The sequence below is a fragment of the Sminthopsis crassicaudata genome, chromosome 3, assembly GCF_048593235.1.
Source record: "Sminthopsis crassicaudata isolate SCR6 chromosome 3, ASM4859323v1, whole genome shotgun sequence".
Classification (NCBI taxonomy): Eukaryota; Metazoa; Chordata; class Mammalia; order Dasyuromorphia; family Dasyuridae; genus Sminthopsis; species Sminthopsis crassicaudata.
In genome coordinates this window covers 183,299,669-183,318,873 of record NC_133619.1, presented here as the reverse complement: position 1 = coordinate 183,318,873, position 19,205 = coordinate 183,299,669, and the positions used below count along the sequence as shown (strand labels likewise).

Sequence of the window (19,205 nt, the reverse complement as noted above, 5' to 3'; positions counted from 1 at the left end):
ACACATACTTCTTCAACAGCCCTATATTCATTCTGGGACAAAATATAAACTCCTCAATCTAGCATTTAAAGTCATTCACATCTGCTTGCCACATATATTACAGTCTTTTTTCCATATTATTGTCCCTCAGTTCAAGCCAGTACTACAGTAGCTATTCTCAATTCAAGTTGTTCCGCAGATCCTCTACATTTTCACATCTTTTTATATATCTAACTCCATACTATTGTCAATAGTGAGGTAGACACCCTACTCACTTTTTCCTGACTTTCCCTCTCACCCCTTTCCCAAGTTCCTCCCTGTTGAAATTAGTTTTGTATATACTTAATATTAATTTATATTCTACCATCTCCACTAGCCCTTTCCATACCCCAATGAAGGTAAACTTTTTGATTAAAGGAAGCTTGCAAAGTCAAAATACCATTGTGTACCCATCATTTTCTAGTGTGTGTCATTTCTTCTTAGATGAACATTTGCTCATTGTAATGAAATATATCAATCCTTTTCATTCTAGTTCTGATGCTTATTGGAAAAAATACTTCATATATGCTTTTCATTAACTTTTTTCTTTCTTTTCCTCTCTTCCTTACTTCCTTCCTTATTTTCTTCCTTTGATTCTTCCTTCTTTCCCTCCTTTCTCCTATTTCCCCCTGTCCTTCCTTCCCTCATTCCTTCCTTCCTTCCTTCCTTCCTTCCCTCCTACCTTCCTTTCTTCATTCCTACCTTCTTTCCCTCTTTCCTTCCTTTTTTGCTCCTTTCTTTCCTTTTTCCTCTCCTTTCCTTCCTTTCTTCTTTTCTTGCTTCCTTCCCTCCCTCTCTCCTTCCTTCCTCCTTTCCTTCCTTCTTTTTTTCCTCCCTTTCCTTCTTCCTTCTTTTTTTCCTTCCTTCCTTCCTTCCTTTCTTCCTTCCTTCCTTCCTTCCTTCCTTCCTTCCTTCCTTCCTTCCTTCCTTCCTTCCTTCCTTCTTTCTTTCTTTCTTTTTCTTTCTTTTTTCTCTTTTTCTGCCTTTTACTAATATTCCTTAAATGTTATTATTACTACTAGTACTATTTATCAGTTTTATGAGACTATAACCTTAATAATCTTTCATCATTCTTCTCCATAACATTTTATAGAAGGCTTTACATTCTAAACTGTTATTACCCTTGGGTTCTATCTCTTTGGATGGCAAAGAGATCAAGTGTTTTAATGACTGAAGAAGTGTCTTTACTCATTTCATTTCCCTATTATAGTAATATATTTGCATTGTTTAAATTCATCTAGAAAATTGTTATAATCAGTTTTTGTGTATGTTTCTCCCTCTATTTCCTATTTTTGTGATCAAAGCCTCATTTCAATAAGTTTTTTATAATTAATTTTGTTCTCTTCTTTAATAAGTTGGTTCCATGACTATAATGCAGAATCAGACAATTTTAGAAAAATGTCCACATCAGTATTAAGTTATTTATGTCTCGAAATATAATCAATTTTGTGATGATATTGGCACTTGTACCAATTACTTTTCTGTTACTTTCTCATTCTTTTCTTGAAGAACATACACACACACACACACACAACACAGAGAGATGAGGTTTTTGTAGTCTACACAAACATTAGCCTCACTTTCTTTTCTCATGAATATTTTTTTCATTTCTGATTTATTTCTCTTTGTTTTTTTTATAATAATGATAGATTTTTTAAATTTTTTTAAATACATGGAGATAGTTTTCAATATTCACTGTTTTATTCTCATTTCCTTTTTTTATTAGTATGGCTTTTTATTGACAGTATATATGCATGGGTAATTTTTCAGCATTGACCCTTGCAATCACTTCTGTTCCATTTTTTTCCCTTCCTTCCCTCCACCCCCACCTTACATGGCAGGGAGTCTCATGTTAAAGTATATCTTAAATACAATATATTTGTACATATTTATACAGTTCTCTTGTTGCACAAGAATAATCAGATTTAGAAAGGCAAAAATAACCTGTAAAGAAAAACAAAAATGCAAGCAGTCCACACTCATTTCCAGGTGTTTTTTTTTCACTGGGTGTAGCTGGTTCTGGTCATCACTGATCAATTGGAACTGGACCCTTTCATTGCCAAAGATAGCCACTTCCATCAGAATTGATCCTCATATAGCATTTCAAATTTCATTCTTACAAAAACCTTGTGTTCCAAAATTTTCTCTCTTCCTCCTTCCCTCTCTCCCTTCTTTTCTAGACAGCATGTAATCCAATATAAATTAAAGTGAAATTCTTCTTAAAACATTCTTCTGTTCACTTTTATCTTGTTGCAGCAAACAAACAATAACCTCCCCAAAAAAGGGAAAAACATTGTGCTGTGACCCACATTCAGTCTTCATAGTTCTCTCTATGGATGTAGATGTTCTTTTCATTACAAACCTATTGGCTTTGTCTTGAATCACCCCATTGCTGTAAAGAGTCAAGTCTATCACAGGTGATCATCATATAATTTTGTTGTTGCTGAGTACAATGTTCTTTTGTTTCTTCTCACTTCACTTAGCATCAGCTCATGTAAGTCTTTTCAAGCTTTTCTGAATTCAGCATGCTCATTATATATATATTCTTATAGAATAGTAATAATCCATTACATTAATGCACCATAACTTATTCAATCAATTCTCAAATGATAGGCATCCACTCAGTTTCCAGTTCCTTGCCACTACAAAAAGGGCTGCCATAAACTTTTTTTTTTTTTTTTTTTTTTTTTTTTTACGTGTGGGGTTCTCTTATCTTTTTATGATCTTTTTGAGATGCAAACCCAGTAAGACACTGCTTGACTAAAATGTATGTGTTGATTTATAACTCTTTGGGCATAATTCAAAATTGCTCTCCAGAATGGTTGGATAATTTCATAACTCCACTAACAACCTATTAGTGTCCTGGATTTCCCATATCCCCTCCAACATTTCTGTAGTTTTTTTTTTTTTGTTTTTTTTTGTTTTTTTTTATATGACTAGAAATGGCTTTAATTTCTTTATTTTTTTCTGTTTATATGCTTTGACCATTTTTCAATTGGTGAATGGCTTGTAATTAATAATCTTTTCTAAAGAATATTTCTTCATTTTTTCCAAATTTGCATTTACATTAAAGCTAATAAGAACACTATTGGCAACATGATTAATATGTAAAAATAAAATTAACCCTTTCATAAATTTACAGAGAATTTTTTAGTTTTTAGTCAGACTCCAGACCAAGGTTATACCAGCACTGAATCAGTCCAAAACGTCTGAAAGAAATTTTAATACAAAGGGATTTAACACAGATGCATAGCTTCAGATTTAAGACAAATCCAATTATTCAGAACATGTTTGGGAGTGACACAGCAATTTCAGGGGACATAGAGTGAACTTACCTTGCTTTTGGGCCATGGGAATAAAAATCTACCAAGGAAATTTTAATAAGTGAATTAAATAATTAATGGAGAATAAGATTTTTCATTTATTATTAAGCCTTTACATACTTATGACACTTAGTAAACTTTTGCTAATTTGCCACCTCAAAATCTCTATCATTGACCCTAATTCTAGCCACAACTAAAGCCCTACATATGATGTCATGAAAACTTGAGATCAAATACATCCAGATATTTACTAGGTATATCACATTGGGAAAGAAATTTAATCACTATGCCTCAGCTTCCATGGCTATAAAACAAAGATAATGATATCATATGCCAAATGACTGTTGTATGCATCAAATGAGATAATATTTGTAAAGTAATTAGCTGCAGTGCCAGATACTAAACAAATTTTTAATCAATAATTATTTTCTATCCTTCCTGAATTTTACAGAAGAGGAATATGATATTGTTTTATGCATGTATTTGTTTTAATTTAAGGCATGATATGCTAGGGTAAATAATACAGAATTTAAAATTATCTTGGAGTTGGATACAAATCTTATTTCGGGCACTTACATACTTTGTGTTTCTGAGGACAAGTCATTTATCATCTATATACTTGTTTCTTTCTCTCCTGACTAAAAATCACCTCAATTTTTGCTTATACCTAACTATATACCTGACTAGAAAATAAACTCCTTGAAGGTAAATACTATATTTACCTTTTTTGTTTTTGTATCCCTACTAGATACTTCATAATTGATGATTTAATTGGTTGGTAGCACCTTGCTTAAGTTGTTGTTTTGATGTTTACGCGGTATAATTTGTACACGGGTGTACATAGGTGGCACAGGGTTAGAGCACTGGGCCTAGAATCAGAAAGAGTTATCATCATGAGTTCAAATATAGCCAAAAACACTTCCTGTCTATGTGACCCTGAGCAAGTAAATTAACTCTGTTTCATTTGTAAAATAATTTAGAAAATGACACTGCAAACCACTTTTGTATCTTCACCAAGAAAACCTCAAAAGGTTTCACAATAATTTGGATATGACAAAAAGTGACTAAACAATAATATCAAGTTTGTATATAGCTCATAATAAGTCTTCAAGTGAAATAAAATGTTAGTTGTCATCATCATTACTAATCAAAAGATATTTATTAAAGGCAAATAGACAATGTGCTAGCAATAAGAATATAAATAAATACAAGAACCAAAACAAACTCAACTCATTAACCATAATAACAACAATAGTTTTAGAAGATGAAATTATTGTAGGCTGTTTTTTTCTTCCCAGGGAGCACCAATTTTCTCAAGGAGATGTCCTGCAAAGACATTAGAGAAATACTCAGGCTTCACAGTGGTTCAAAAGATAAACTAATTTATAAACTATATTGAAAAAGAGCAAAGTATTGAAAAGAAGGGGACAGTAGCCTGGAAGATGGATGATGACTAAGATAATGGTTACTTATTTTCTTCATTGTAACTATTTTCAGAATAGTGATTAGTTTATTTTGTAATAAATAAATAAATAATATACATACACTATACCTGAAATTCGAAATTTGAGAATACTAATTATCACCATTAGACTTATGGTGGTAAAGTAAACAAAAGGTTAAGCAACATGATCAGAAACATGATTAAAGACATTTCTGAAGCAGAATTTGAATTCCAGATCTATTACTACTCCATTGAAGTAGCTATCTTTAGAAAACTCACTATAAACACTGTAAGGATTTATGGGGCATTTCAGAATTAGTATCTAAAAGGGACAGTTTTGAGGTATTGGAAACTTTTGAGGTTACTGTAGTTTTCTTTTTCAGTAGGACCTCACTAAACCTTCTTTAGCTCTGAGAGCGTGATTACATGTGTAAAGCTAAAAGGACCAGTTTGGGGAAAAGAAGTTGACAAATTATTGATTATATATAACATTGATTATATATAATCCTGCCAGATATATAGAATCCCTTTGTTTTAATCCATACATTCTTTCTTTGTCAATAGCTCCAAATTTCACTTAGTTTCTGTCTGAAATTGAATTTCAATTCAGTATAAAATGACTTTGTAGCTTTAAAAATCCAGCCCTGTCTTCTTTCTGTACAACATTTTCATATCTCCAAGTGGCTGCTAAATAGTTTTATTTATTCTTCTTGTTATTGTTGAATTCTTTTCACTTGTGCATAACTCTTCCTGAATTCATATAAGGTTTTCCTGGAAAAGATATGAATGAATTACCATTTCCTTTCCCACCTCATTTTGCAGATAAGGAAACTGAGGCAAAAAATGTTATGTGACTCAACCAGGGTAAATTGGCTAGAAAGTGTCTGAGACTAGATTTGAACTCAGATTTTCCTGGTTCTGGGTCCAATCCTCTATCTGTTGTGTCACCTAGCTGCCACTACTTGTACTACAGGATACCTGTTTTCAGTTTTCTGAGGGTATAGGTCACCAAAGAACAAAGGGATCACTTTGTAGCTAGAACAGAAAATGCAAGGTAAAACTGAATTATAGTTCCTTCCCAGCTAGAGCTTTCAATTTTATAACAACTAGCAAAGAATTATTACCTTGCTGAAAACTATTAAATCAGGCTTCTTTGACTCAGGTTGCACACTAGAGTATGGATGGGAGTGCATCAGAGAAATAGGCTACCTAGTCAATAAATGGAGAGTCAAGTTAAACCTGGGAATGAATGATCCTATTAGAGTAAAGGATGTTTTGCATCCATAGAGGAATTAGAGGGATTATAAGTTAATGATTGGTTAGGGATCAGGAAACAAAGAAACTGAAATCATTGACAAGTCAATAATTCTAACAAGGAGGGGGAACAGTAGATAAAGAACACCAAGGAGAAAGTCAACTAGAAGGAAAGAGAAATCTCATTTTCTTTAGACATTCCCATTTAAAACAGATTCGTGAAATCTAGGATAAGAATGTGAGAAGTGGGGGGCGGAGCCAAGATGGCGGAGAAGATACACGCCACAGTGTAAGCTCCTTTCTTCCCTCACAACCAACTAGATTTAATCAGCCTCAGAAATAGCGTTGGACTGATAGAATCCACAAGGACTGGAAGCACGACTTACCAGCTGAAGAGAATCTGGAGTTTCAGCAGGAAAGGTCAGCTCCCAGGGGAGGAAGAAGAGAGGCCAGTGCAGACGGTGGGGTAGTGGAACACTGCGCCGGTCGCACTGGGGAGGGCTCTGGGATCAGAGAATCCACTGACATAAAAGAATCTAGCACAGGCTGTTAGCTCTTCTCTGCTTATAAAACAGCAGTTCAGAGGAGAAATATAAGCCACTTTAAAATTTAAAACTAGATTGGATCTTCCCGGATCCCAGGGGTGACTCAGCAGATCTTGGCACTGGGGCTGTGGCCAACATAGGCAATCCAGGCTTTTACCTCGGGGTAATTATGAGATTGAAGAGTGGGCGGGGCGGTAACTCATAGTGCCTGGCTCGGCTGGCTGGAGGCTGTGGAACGGAAGTCCCAGAGAAGCAGAACCTTTGAACTAGGGACCTCGGTTCCTGGCAGACACTTCCAGTTTGAGTGCAGGGGCTTTTCACGTCACCTGCTGCAGACATCCACGCCCCACCAGGATGCATAGGCTAGGCTTTGAGTCGCCTTTACCGTTCAGTCTCAACCTCAGGGAAGCCGCTAAAACACAGCGCCCTCAAAGCACAGCAGTGCTGATCACCTCTGAGGCACTTCCAGGGAGGGGGTGGGGAACTCTCTCCCAGAGCTCTCTCTTTGCTCAGGCACAGGGGCCTCTGCATCCATCCAGTCTGGGAGGAAGCTGGTAAAGAAATAAATAAATAATTTCCTACCCCAGGAACAGACCCCAAAAGATTTTTTAAGTATGAGCAAGAAGCCAAAAAAAAAACATAGTTTCCTTCTACACAGAGAAAGAGCGGGTATCAAACCCCGAGGAAGTTAACAGCAGAGAGTCAGCAGATAACAACCTAAAGGGGAACGGTTCCTGCTCCCCATCACATAACTCTCTCCTTGAAGAGGCTATTAAAAAGTTAAGAGTGTTTGAAGAAAAATGAGGAAAGGAAAGAGAAGATATGAAATTGGAGTTGGAAAAAATAAAGAATTCACAGCAGATACAGGGAAACAAAATTAGTGAATTAGAAAAGGTAAAAAAATCACAGGAAAGTAGGATTTCTGAATTGGAGAAGATAAAAAAGTCCCAAGAAAATAGGATTTCTGAATTGGAAAAAGAAAATAATTCTCAAAAAAAAATTAGGGAAATGGAAAAAAATTCAATAGAGCAAAATAACTCATTTAAAAATGAAATTGGGCATTTACAAAAAGAACTAAAAACTGTGAATGAAGAAAATAACTCCTTAAAAGTCAGGATGGAACAAATAGAAATGAATGATTCATTGAGAACCCAAGAATCAGTCAAACAAAACAAAAAAATGAGAAGCTGGAGAACAACGTCAAATACTTACTGGGAAAATCTATAGACCTGGAAAATAGATCTAGGAGAGATAATCTGCGGATCATTGGACTTCCTGAAAACTATGACCAAAAAAAGAGCCTAGATTCTATTTTACAGGAAATTATCAAAGAGAACTGTCCAGAGATAATAGTAACAGAGGGGAAAGTATATGTTGAAAGAATTCATCAAACACCTTCTGAAAAACACTCTAAAAAAAGAACACCACGGAATATTGTGGCTAAGCTGCAGAATTACCACACAAAGGAGAAAATCCTGCAAGCAGCTAGAATAAAAACAATTTAAATACCAAGGTGCCACAATAAGGGTCACACAAGATCTGGCTGAATCCACATTAAAAGATAGAAGGGCCTGGAACCTGATATTCCAAAAGGCAAAAGATCAAGGATTGCAACCAAGAATAAACTACCCAGCTAAGTTTAGCATCTTTTTCCATGGAAGAAGATGGTCATTCAATGAAATATAGGAATTCCATATGTTTCTAAGAAAAAAAACCAGACTTAAACAAAAAATTTGATCTACATCCACAAGACTGAAGAGAAACAGAAAAAGGTACACAGAACCCTTGAGAACTATATCTCTGTTGAGGGTATATAGAAAGTACACATGGATAATTTGATTTTACTGATATAAAAGAAAAAAAAGGGGAGGGGGTGTAGTAAAGGGAAGGGGGTACTATCAGAAAAAGGGGAGGGAGTGTTAAAAAGAGGGAAACTACATCCCAGGAAGAGGCATAGAAAATACACCATATCTGAGGGAATTTAGAGAGGGGGAGAATCATTGTGAAAATCTTACTCTCATCAGAAGAGGCTCAAAGAGTAAATAATTGTCATATTTGTTTTTCAGAGAATTCTCTCTCACCTCATTAAAAGGGGGGAGAGGAAAAGGGAAAAGGAAAAGGAGAATAAGGGAAAGGACGTGGAGGGAGGGGGGAGGGATACTAAAAAAAAAAGGGAGGGCTGTGCGTCACAAGGAGAGTCTATAAATTGAATATTGGGGAAGGGGTTCAGGGGGTCAAGGGAAAAAGCATAATCTGGGGATAATATGACGGCAGGAAATACAGAATTAGTAATTTTAGCTGTAAATGTGAATGAGATGAATTCTCCCATTAAGTGAAGGCAGTTAGCAGACTGGATCAAAAATCAGAACCCTACAATATGTTGTTTACAGGAAACACACTTAAATCAGGGAGATATATATATAGAGAGAGTAAAGGTAAAAGGTTGGAGCAGAATCTATTACGCTTCAGGTAAAGCCAAAAAAGCAGAAGTAGATATCCTTATCTCAGATCAAGCAAAAGCCGAAGATGATCTAATTAAAAGAGATAAGGAAGGAAACTATATCCTGCTGAAAGGTAGCATAAATAATGAAGCCATATCGATACTAAACATATATGCACCAAGTGGTATAGCATCTAACTTCCTAAAGGAAAAGTTAAGAGAGTTGCAAGAAGAAATAGACAGTAAAACTATAATAGTGGGAGATCTCAACCTTGTACTCTCAGATTTAGACAAATCAAACCACAAAACAAACAAGAAAGAAATTTAAAAAAGTAAATAGAACATTAGAAAAACTAAGTATGATAGACTTTTGGAGAAAACTGAATGGCAATAGAAAGGAATATACTTTCTTCTCAGCAGTTCATGGATCCTATACAAAAATTGACCATATATTAGGACATAAAGATCTCAAAATTAAATGTAGGAAGGCAGAAATAATAAAGGCCTTCTTCTCAGACCACAATGCAGTAAAAGCTACATTCAGTAAAAAGTTAGGGATAAATAGACCAAAAAGTAATTGGAAACTGAATAATCTCATCTTAAAGAATGACTGGGTGAAAGAGCGAATTATAGAAACAATTAATAATTTCACCCAAGATAATGACAATGATGAGACATCATACCAAAATCTGTGGGATATAGCTAAAGCAGTAATAAGGGGAAATTTTATATCTTTAGAGGCTTACTTGAAGAAAATAGAGAAAGAGAAGATTAACGAATTGGGCTTGCAACTTAAAAGGCTAGAAAAAGACCAAATTAAAAACCCCCAACCAAAAATTAAACTTGAAATACAAAAATTAAAAGGAGAAAATAATAATATTGAAAGTAAAAAAAAAACTATTGAATTAATAAATAAAACCAAGAGTTGGTTTTATGAAAAAGCCAATAAAATAGATAAACCTTTAGTAAATCTGATCAAAAAAAAAGAAAGAGGAAAATCAAATTGTTAGTCTTACAAATGAAAAGGGGGATCTTTCCACCAATGAAGAGGAAATTAGAGAAATAATAAGGAGTTACTTTGCCCAACTTTATGCCAATAAATTTGATAACTTAAGTGAAATGATGACTTCCTCCAAAAATATAGGCTTCCTAGATTAACAGAGTAGGAAATAAATTGCTTAAATAGTCCCATTTCAGAAAAAGAAATAGAACAAGCTATTAATCAACTCCCCAGAAAAAAATCCCCTGGACCAGATGGATTTACATGTGAATTCTACCAAACATTTAACGAACAATTAGCCCCAATGCTATATAAACTATTTGAAAAAATAGGGAATGAAGGAGTCCTACCAAACTCCTTTTATGACACAGACATGGTACTGATACCTAAACCAGGTGATCAAAAACTGAGAAAGAAAATTATAGACCAATTTCCTTAATGAATATTGATGCTAAAATCTTAAATAAGATATTAGCAAAAAGACTTCAGAAAATCATCCCTAGGATAATACACTATGATCAAGTAGGATTCATACCAGGAATGCAGGGCTGGTTTAATATTAGGAAAACTATTAGTATAATTGACCATATTAATAATCAAATTAATAAGAACCATATGATCATCTCAATAGATGCAGAAATAGCATTTGACAAAATCCAACATCCATTCCTGCTAAAAACTCTTGAGAGTATAGGAATAAATGGATTATTCCTTAGAATAATCAGGAGCATATATTCAAGACCGTCAGTAAGCATAATATGCAATAGAAATAAACTGCAACCTTTCCCAGTAAGATCAGGAGTGAAACAAGGTTGCCCACTATCACCATTACTATTCAATATAGTACTAGAAATGCTAGCCTCGGCAATAAGAGCCGAGAAAGAGATTTAAGGAATTAGAGTAGGAAATGAGGAAATCAAACTATCACTCTTTGCAGATGACATGATGGTATACTTAGAGAACCCCAAAGACTCTGCTAAAAAGCTATTAGCAATAATTCAGAATTTTAGCAAAGTGGCAGGATACAAAATAAATCCACATAAATCCTCATCATTCTTATATATCACCAACAAAATGCAACGGCAAGAGCTACAAAGAGAAATTCCATTCCAAACAAATGTTGAGAGTATAAAGTATTTGGGAATCCATCTACCAAAGAATAGTCAGGAATTATATGAGAAAAATTACAAAACACTTGCCACAAAAATAACGTCAGATTTAAATAATTGGAAAGATATTCAGTGCTCTTGGATAGGCCGAGCGAATATAATAAAGATGACAATACTCCCCAAATGAATCTATTTATTTAGTGCTATACCAATCAGACTCCCAAGAAACTATTTTAATGACCTGGAAAAAATAACAACAAAATTTATATGGAAGAATAAAAGGTCGAGAATTGCAAGGGAACTAATGAAAAAAAAGTCAGAGGAAGGTGGTCTAAGTGTACCTGATCTAAAGCTATATTATATAGCAGCAGTCACCAAAACCATTTGGTACTGGCTAAGAAATAGAATGGTAGATCAGTGGAACAGATTAGATACAAAGGACAAAAAAGGGTACATCTATAGCAATCTAATCTTTGACAAACCCAAAGATACCAACATTAGCGACAAAAATTCATTATTCGGAAGAAACTGTTGGGAAAACTGGAAATTAGTATGGCAGAAATTAGATATGGATCCACACTTAACACCATATACCAAGATAAGATCAATATGGGTCCATGACTTAGGCATAAAGAATGAGATCATAAATAGATTAGAGGAACAGAGAATGGTCTACCTCTCAGACCTGTGGAGGAGGAAGGAATTTATGACCAGAGGAGAATTAGAGATCATTATTGATCACAAAATAGAAGATTTTGATTACATCAAACTAAAAAGTTTCTGTACAAACAATACTAATGCAAACAAGATTAGAAGGGAAGTAACAAATTGGGAAAATATTTTTAAAAGGAAAGGTTCTGACAAAGATCTCATTTCCAAAATATATTGAGAACTGACCCTGATTTATAGGAAACCAAACCATTCTCCAATTGATAAATGGTCAAGGGATAGGAACAGACAATTCTCAGATGATGAAATTGAAACTATTTCCACTCATATGAAAGAGTGTTCCAAATCACTAGTGATCAGAGAAATGCAAATTAAGACAACTCTGAGATACCACTACTGGCTAAGATGACAGGAACAAATAATGATGAATGTTGAAGGGGATGTGGGAAAACTGGGACACTGATACATTGTTGGTGGAGTTGTGAAAGAATCCAGCCATTCTGGAGAGCAATTTGGAACTATGCCCAAAAAAGTTGTCAAACTGTGCATACCCTTTGACCCAGCATTGCTGTTATTGGGATTATATCCCAAAGAAATACTAAAGAGTGGAAAGGGACCTGTATGTGCCAAAATGTTTGTGACAGCTCTTTTGGTTGTAGCTAGAAACTGGAAGTTGAATGGATGTCCATCAATTGGAGAATGGTTGGGTAAATTGTGGTATATGAAGGTTATGGAATATTATTGCTCTGTAATAAATGACCAACAGGAGGAATACAGAGAGCCTTGGAGAGACTTATATCAACTGCTGCTGAGTGAAATGAGCAGAACCAGAAGATCACTATACACTTCAACAACGATACTGTATGAGGATGTATTCTGATGGAAGTGGAAATCTTCAACATAAAGAAGATCCAACTCACTTCCAGTTGATCAATGATGGACAGAAATAACTAAACCCAGAGAAGGAACACTGGGAAGCGAATGTAAATTGTTAGCACTACTGTCCATCTATCCAGGTTACTTATACCTTCGGAAGCTAATAATTAATGTGCAACAAGAAAATGGTATTTACACACACATATTGTATCTAGGTTATATTGTAATACATGTAAAATGTATGGGATTACCTGCCATCGGGGGGAGGGAGTGGAGGGAGGGAGGGGATAATTTGGAAAAATGAATTAAAAAAAAAAAAAAAAGGATGTGAGAAGTGGGAGAACTTCTTGCTGTTCCTAGAAGCTCATAAATCCCTTCAATTGTAATTTTTTGACATCCTTTTGACTATAGATAATATTTAGTAGTACAGAACCATACATATATGGCAAGGAGTATGAGCTAGTCTTAAAGAGAACTCAGAACACACACCTTGAGTCCTAGGAATAGAGCACATTTGGTTAACACTGCCTCATTAATGCCTTTCTTTCCAATTCCTAAAACTACATACTTGGCCTTCCCACCCCTTTTTGAATTAACTTACTACTCTGGTACTGAGTCTTTTAATTGCCTTACCTAAGTGATCTGAGGGAAATCTTTTTTTATTATTATTATTAATTTTATAATTGTAACATTTTTGATAGTACATATGCATAGGTAATTTTTTGCAACATTATTCCTTGTACTCCCTTCTGTTCCGAATTTTCCTCTCCTTTCCTACTCTCCCTCCCCTAGATGGCAGGCATTCCCATACATATTAAATATGTTATAGTATATCGTAGATACCATATATATGTGCAGAACCGAATTTTGTTGTTGTTGTTGTTGCAAAGGAATAATTGGATATGGAAAGTAAAAATAACCTGGGAAGAAAAAGAAAAAAAATGCAAACAGTTTATACTCATTTCCTAGTATTCATTCTCTGGGTGTAGCTGATTCTGTCCATCATTGATTAATTGAAACTGGATTAGATCTTCTCTATGCTGAAGATATCCACTTCCATCAGAATATATCGTCATACAGTATTGTTGTTGAAGTGTATAATGATCTCCTACTTCTGCTCATTTCACTCAGTATCAGTTTATGTAATTCTCTCCAAGCCTCTCTATATTCGTCCTGTTGGTCATTTCTAACAGAACAATAATATTCCATAACATTCATATACCATAATTTACCCAACCATTCTCCAATTGATGGGCATCCATTCACTTTCCAGTTTCTAGCCACTACAAAAAAGGCTGCCACAAACATTTTGGCACATACAGGTTGTTTTCCCTTTAGTATTTCCTTGGGATATAAGCCCTAGTAGCACTGCTGGATCAAACAGTATGCACAGTTTGATAACTTTTTGGGCAAAATTCCAGATTGCACTCCAGAATGGTTGGATTCTTTCACAACTCCACTGACAATGCATCAGTGTCCCAGTTTTCCCACATCCCCTCCAACATTCATCATTATTTGTTCCTGTTATCTTAGCCAATCTGACAGGTGTATAGTGGTATCTTAGAGTTGTCTTAATTTGCATTTCTCTGATCAATAGTGATTTGGAACACTCTTTCATATGAGTGGAAATAGTTTTAATTTCATCATCTGAAAATTGTCTGTTCATATCCTTTGACCAATTATCAATTGGAGAATGGCTTGATTTCTTATAAATTAGAATCAATTCTCTGTATATTTTAGAGATGAGGCCTTTATCAGAACCTTTAACTGTAAAAATGTTTTCCCAATTTTGTTACTTCCTTTCTAATCTTGTTTGCATTAGTTTTGTTTGTACAAAAGCTTGTTAATTTGATGTAATCAAAAGTTTCTATTTTCTCATCAATAATGATCTCTATTTCTTTTTTAGGTCACAAATTCCTTCCTCCTCCACAAGTCTGAGAGGTAAACTATCCTATGTTTCTCTAATTTATTTATGGTCTCTTTCTTTTTTTCTTTTTTTTTTTTTCTTTGAGGCTGGGGTTAAGTGACTGCCCAGGATCACACAGCTAGGAAGTGTTAAGTGTCTGAGAACAGATTTGAACTCGGATCCTCCTGAATTCAGGGCTGGTGCTCTATCCACTGTGCCACCTAGCTGCCCCTATGATCTCTTTCTTTATGCCTAAATCATGGACCCAGTTTGATCTTATCTTAGTATGTGGTGTTAAGTGTGGGTCCATGCCTAGTTTCTGCCATACTAATTTCCAGTTTTCCCAGCAGTTTTTATCAAATAATGAATTCTTATCCCAAAAGCTGGGATCTTTGGGTTTATCAGACACTAGATTGCTATTTTTATTTACTATTTTGTCCTGTGAACCTAAACTATTCCACTGATCAATTAATCTATTTCTTAGCCAATACCAAATGGTTTTCGTGACTGCTGCTTTATAATATAGTTCAAGCTGAGGTACAGATAGAGCACCTTCATTTGATTTCTTTTTCAATAATTCCCTTGAATTTCTCGATCTTTTGTTCTTCCATATGAATTTTGTTGTTATTTTTTCTAGGTCATTAAAATAGTTTCTTGGGAGTCTGATTGGTGTAGCACTAAATAAATAGATTAGTTTAGGGAGTGTTGTCATTTAGATTATATTCTCTCTGCCTATCCAAGAGTGTAATGTTCTGTTGTCTCCAGAAACTGCTGATCACTCTCTGGGAGGAGATCTGCTGTCTCAACTCAATCCCAGACTAGACACTTCTTCCTCCAGAGAGCCATCCCAACTTTGTCCTAGAGTAGACTCACTTCTTGATCAATGTTGTCTTTTTTTATCCTCCCAGAGAATGGGTGTGTTAGAAATCAAGGGCTTGTGGGAAAATTACTTCAACCAATGAACTTGCTTGTATTAAAGTTTGTGTAAACTCCTTTTCATATGTAAACTCCTCCTCTGAAGTTTAAAGGGGTAAACTCCCCTTAAAGGCTGGAACCAAATGTGTGAATTACAGAATTATTAACTACCATTTTAACACTTAGTAAGAACTTAACACAAGAGCACTTAATGTCTTTCCAAATATTTAAATCTGACTTTATTTTTGTGGCAAGTGTTTTGTAATTTTGCTCATATAATTCCTGACTTTCCCTTGGTAGCTATATTTCTATACTATAGTAGTCAGTTATTTTGAATGGAATTTCTCTTTGTATCTCTTGCTGTTGGATTGTGTTGGTAATGTATAAAAATGCTGAGGATTTATGTGGATTTATTTTGTATCCTGCAACTGTGCTAAAGTTCTGAACTATTTCTAATAGCTTTTTAACAGTCTTTGGGGTTCTCTAAGTATACTATCATATCATCTGCAAATAGTGATAGCTTGATTTCCTCGTTACCTACTCTAATTCCTTTAATCTCTTTCTCAGCTCTTATTGCCAAGGCTAGCATTTCTAGTATAATATTGAATAGTAATGGTGATAATGGGCAACCTTGTTTCACTCCTAATCTTACTGGGAAAGGTTCCAGTTTATCGCCATTACTTATGATGTTTACTGATGGTTTTACATATATGCTCCTGATTATTTTAAGGAATAATCCATTTATTCCTATACCCTCAAGGCTTTTTAGTAGGAATGTATGTTAGATTTTACCAAATGCTTTTTCTCCATCTGTTGAGATGATCATATGGTTTTTGTTAATTTGGTTGTTGATATAGTCGATTATGCTAATAGTTTTCCTAATATTGAACCAGCCCTGCATTCCTGGTATAAATCCCACTTGGTCATAGTGTATTATCCTGGGGATAATTATCTGTAATCTTTTTGCTAATATTTTATTTAAGATTTTAGCATCAATGTTCATTAGAGACATTGGTCTATAATTTTCATTCTCTCTTTTCAGCCTACCTGGTTTAGGTATCAGTACCATGTCTGTGACATAAAAGGAATTTGGTAGGACTCCTTGAATTCTTATTTTTTTTCAAATAGTTTATTTAGCATTGGAGTTAGTTGTTCTTTAAATGTTTGGTAGAATTGACATGTAAATCCATCTGGTCTTGGTGATTTTTTCTTAGGGAGTTGGTTAATAACTTGTTCTATTTCTTTTTCTGAAATGGGAATATTTAGATTATTTACTTCTTCTGCTGTTAATCTGGGCAAGCTATTTTTGAAGTTTTTCTTCCATTTCATTTAAGTTATCAAATTTATTGGCATAAAGTTGGGCAAAGTAACTCCTAACTATTGTTCTAATTTCCACTTCATTAGTGGCAAGTTCTCCCTTTTCATTTTTAAGATTAACAATTTACTTTTCCTTTTTTTAATCAGATTTACTAAGGGTTTGTCTATTTTGTTGTTTTTTTCATAGAACCAACTCTTAGTTTTATTAATTAATTCAATAGTTTTTTTTTTTTTTTTTTTTTTTTTTTTTTTTTTTTTTTTTTTTTACTTTCAATTTTATTGATCTCTCCTTTTATTTTTAGAATTTCAAGTTTCATGTTTGTCTCGGGATTTTTAATTTGTTCCTTTTCTGGCATTTTTAGTTGTAAGCCCAATTCGTTGACCCTCTCTTTCTCTATTTTATGCAAGTAGGTCTCTAGAATTATAAAATTTCCCCTTATTGCTGCTTTGGCTGTATCCCACACATTTTGGTATGATGTCTCATTATTGTCATTTTCTTGGGTGAAGTTATTAATTATTTCTATGATAAGCTGTTTCACCCAATCATTATTTAGTATGAGATTATTTAATTTCCTATTATTTCTTGGTCTATTTTTCCCCTGGTTCTTTACTGAATGTAATTTTCATTACATTGTGGTCAGAAAAGGATGCATTTATTATTTCTGCCTTACTGCATTTGATTTTGAGATTTTTATGTCCTAGTATATGATTAATTTTTGTATAGGTTCCATGAACTGCTGAGAAGAAAGTGTACTCCTTTCTGTCTTCATTTAGCTTTTGCCAAAGATCTATCATATCTAACTTTTGTAGTATTCTATTTACCTCTTTGACTTCTTTCTTATTTATTTTGCAGTTTGATTTATCTAATTCTGAGAGTGCAAGGTTGATATGTCCCACTATTATAATTTTGCTGTCTATTTATTCTTGCAGCTTTCTTTATTTCTCTTTTAACAATTTAGATGCTGCACCACTTGGTACATATATGTTTAATATTGATACTGCTTCATTATCTATGTTATCCTTTAGCAAGATGTAATGCTCTTCCTTATCTCTTTTAATTAAATCAATTTTTGTTTTTGCTTGATCTGAGATGAGCATGGCTACCACTGCTTTTTTAGCTTCACCTGAAGCATAGTAGAGTGTGCTCGAACCTTTTACCTTTATTCTGTGTTGTATCACCCTATTTCAGGTGTGTTTCCTGTAAACAACATATTGTAGGATTCTTGCATTTAATCCATTCTGCTACCTGCATCCTCTTTATGGGGGAGTTTGCCCCATTCATATTTATGGTTAAAATGTCTAATTCTATATTGCTTGCCATCCTGTTAAGCCCTGCTTATGCTTTTCTCCTTTACTTCCCTCTTACCCCTCTACCCAGTATTAAACTTGTAAGCACCACTTGCTTTTCACAGCCCTCCCTTTTTAGTATCCTTCCCCCACCTTAAAGTTCCTCTTCCTATTTTACCCCTTTTTCTCATAATTTCTGTATTCCCTTCCCCTTAGCTTACTCCTTCCCTCTCACTTTGCAATGAAGTGGCAGAAGTTTCACCATAAATCGAATATGCCTATCAATACACAATATGTTCATCTCCCTCCTTTCATTCTCTCAGATATAATAGGTTACCTTTGCCTCTTCATGAGATGTAGTACCACCACTTTACCCTTTTTTATGATATAATTTCCTTTCCACCTCTAGTTTCTAGGACAAATTATACATGTGTTCTTTACATATCTTTATGGCAGAAATATCATACTCAGGATTTCTTTTTATCTTTTTAGAAATCTCTTGAGTTCTGTATTTGAAGATCAAACATTTTGTGTAGGTCTGCTTTTTTTCATCAATAATAGATGTAATTCATTTATTTTGTTAATTGTCCATCTTCTTCCTTGGAAAGAGATGCTCATTTTTGCTGGGTAAGTTATTCTTGGCTGCATACCAATTTCCTTAGCCTTTAAAAATATCATATTTCAGGCCCTTCACTCCTTTAATGTGGATGCTGCTAGATCTTGGGTTATCCTTTTTCTGGCTCCTCCATATCTGAATTGACTTTTTCTAGCACCTTACAATATTTTTTTCTTCGTCTAATGGTTCTTGAACTTGGCCACTATATTTCTTGGCTAAAAATTAGGTGATTGATGATTTTTTTTTCACTGTCTATTTTACCCTCTGTTTCTAAAATGTCTGAGCAGTTCTCTTTGATAATTTCTTGGAAAATAGTGTCCAGGCTCTTTTTTCCTCATATTTTTCAGGGAGTCCGATTATTCTCAAATTGTCTCTCCTGGATCTGTTTTGCAGGTCTATTGTCTTCCCTATAAGATCCTTGACATTCTTTTCTATTGTTTCATTTTTCTGGTTTTACTTGACTACTTCTTGGTTTCTCCTTGAGTC

The 19,205-nt window shown here is 34.4% G+C and overlaps 1 long non-coding RNA gene across 2 annotated transcripts in view; it reads left to right on the top strand.

The window, feature by feature from the left end:
• Positions 1-14,692, top strand: part of LOC141560912 (uncharacterized) — a 506,908-nt gene extending 492,216 nt beyond the window's left edge. For both annotated transcript variants that reach the window (XR_012487892.1, XR_012487895.1), the window contains one exon: positions 14,585-14,692. This is a non-coding gene — a long non-coding RNA (uncharacterized LOC141560912). The remainder of the gene's footprint in view (positions 1-14,584) is intronic.
• Positions 14,693-19,205: the final 4,513 nt, after the last annotated feature.